General features: G+C 41.2%; 1 pseudogene; it reads right to left on the reverse strand.

Moving 5' to 3' along the window:
* Nucleotides 1-1,488: 1,488 nt before the first annotated feature.
* On the reverse strand, nucleotides 1,489-2,486 carry LOC116625124 (annotated as a pseudogene).
* Between the last annotated feature and the right edge of the window lie 336 nt (nucleotides 2,487-2,822).

The following is a 2,822-nucleotide window of genomic DNA, read 5'->3' on the forward strand; positions in this document are numbered from 1 at the left end:
GGGGGCTTAGAGCTTCAACATATGAATTTGGGGGGGGGCACAAACATGTAGTCCATAAAATAGAGTAGAAGGAATGACATATCTAACTGAAACAGAGAGTAGAACCGTTTTATTACAACTGGATAAGAAATTGGGTTCTGAGCTTCCTGGCACAGAAGGCCAAAGGGAAACACACTAGGCAGTGTGGATTTAAGTCAGTGGGTAATCTCTTCAACATCTTAAGTCTTATTCTATCTTAATTTGTAGTTTCTGTTTGTTAAAGCAGTGTCAGACATTGACTAGTAAGGGCAGGGGGTGGGGAGGGATGGGGTCTGGGGGCCAGAAAGTCTGTTGTACTTTGGATCACACTCTAGATTTTTTTTTTCCTACATAGAAGACTGATTTTAAACACTGATTTTATCCCTTGGAGCCTGGGTGGAAGATGTCACAAAGTGTAAGTTCTGGACTGGAGCTGGGTTTAATGACACCAGAACTAAAGATTGGGTTCTTCGAACTGTCAGCACATATGTAGGAGTAAAATGAAACAAGTGGAAAAGTCACAAATCCTGCAAGAAGATTGTTTTAAATATGAGAAGGATTTGTAAACCCTATTACTGGTTCAAATTCATAACATACTTTTTCCCCAAAATTGCTAAAGAATTTTATGTTAATTCCTTTTGTATTCAAGTGAATTTAAAATGATTTTAACCTGAAAATTACCAATATCTATGGGATAAATGGAGGCAGCTTATTGGTCACAAACTAAGGTTGGCATTTTTATTTTAGATGTTCTGTGTTGGTCAATGTAATGTACAAAGTGCAAAGGGTCACAAAATCATTTGAATGATGACTACATAAATCATTAATACTTAGTTCTTTTTTTTTTTTTTAAAGATTTTAATTTATTTATTTGACAGAGAGATAGAGAGAGAGCACAAGTAGGCAGAGAGGCAGGCAGAGGGAGAGGGAGAAGCAGACTCTCCACTGAGCAGGGAGCCTGATGTGGGGCTCGATCCCAGGACCCTGGGATCATGACCTGAGCCGAAGGCAGCCGCTTAACCGACTGAGCCACCCAGGCGCCCCTAATACTTAGTTCTTAAATGGTTTGTGCCATTCTTCAATTCTTTTTTTCTTTCTAATCATGCCATACTATCTTTTTTAAAAAAAATCGAAATATAGTTGATACACAATGTTACATTTGTTTCAGGTATGTAACATAGTGATTCAACAACTGTATGTTATGCTATGCTCACAGCAAGTATAGCTATCATCTGTCACACAAACAACACTATTATAATACCATTGACTATATTCCCTATGCTATGCCTTTCATCCCCATGACTTATTCCATAATCGGAAGCCTATATCTTTCACCCATTTTGCCCACTCCCCCACACACCTCCTCTTTGGCAACCACCAGTTAGTTCTCTCTATTTATGGGTCTATTTGTGCCATATTATCTTTAATTAAGTACAAAGACATTTCAGTTCACATCACCTAGAGATCATTTCAGGTACTCTTGTGTTTGGCTGCCAGTCTCTTGTCTCTCCTTCAGCAATATGAAGTGGATCCCTTTTCCTGAGGGAAGAGATCCTTGGTTTGTTACCTTTGCCAAAAATAAAAATGTTGGAGAGCTGAGAGGCAAAGCTGTCACCTATGGCATCTTTCTCATGAACCACATCAAAAGAACCAGGATGGGGAGCACCTGGGTGGCTCAGTCGCTTAAGTGGCCAACTCTTGATTTAGGCTCAGGTCATGGTCTCAGGGTTCTGAGATTGAGCCCCGCATCAGGCTCTGTGTTCAGTGGGTAGTCTGCTTGAGATTCTCTCCCTCTCCTCCCCTCTCTGTTCACACGCGCTGTCTCTCTAAAATAAATAAATAAATGTTTGTTGTTGTTGTTGTTGTTTTAAGAACTAGGCTATCTCTCTCTCTTGATTATTGCAGCAATTCTTTCCATGTTAGCACCTCTGGTCACTATATATAGGTCACCAGTGTCAAACTTGATGAAATCAGTAATCTTGCCAGTCTCCCAATCAACCTAATGGTTTCATTTATCTTGATGAGGGATCAGGGTGATGGCTGGTGTGACTATCTGGGGTCACCAGATGAGGGATTCCTTTTGTGCCCTAAAAGACCTTTCTCACTTTGCACAATTTGTACTTGGCTTCCTAGGGTATAAAATAATGACAACTTTGGTGTCATAGATGAGATAGAAATTCTCTTCAGTGTTGTCAATGCCAGTAACATCTACTAAACCAGTAGGATAGGTTATATCAGTTTGGACCTTGCCATCAATCTTATTAGACTGCTGAATGCAGATCTTCTTCATTTCATCTCCTGTCAGAGCATACTTAAGTGTGTTCCTTGGAAAATGATGAGGTGAAGACATTCTCTCAGCTTGTGGGAACTGGTAGATGGACGAGGAGCAAACACACTGGTCAGATTATTAGCATCCGTTGCTTTGGAGCTGCAACACACTTCAGATTCTTCTTGGGACCATGAGCCATGGCTGTGCTAGTCATGAAAAGAGCGGTCTTCAATTCTTAGCTTGTGTTCAACCTGGTTCTTAAATCTACTTTGTTTTCTCAGAATGGTAGAAAGGGAAAAAATAATTCCTGATCATTAAGATCCTTTCAAAATGGACTAGTCAAGAATTTTCAGTGCCTAGGGCGCCTGGGTGGCTCAGTTGGTTAAGCGACTGCCTTCGGCTCGGGTCGTGATCCTGGAGTCCCGGGATCGAGTCCCACGTCGGGCTCCCTGCTCAGCAGGGGGTCTGCTTCTCCCTCTGACCCTCTTCCCTCTCGTGCTCTCTGTCTCTCATTCTCTCTCAAATAAATAAATAA

This window comes from Phoca vitulina, unplaced genomic scaffold (genome assembly GCF_004348235.1).
Source record: "Phoca vitulina isolate PV1807 unplaced genomic scaffold, GSC_HSeal_1.0 scaffold73, whole genome shotgun sequence".
NCBI classification, from domain to species: domain Eukaryota; kingdom Metazoa; phylum Chordata; class Mammalia; order Carnivora; family Phocidae; genus Phoca; species Phoca vitulina.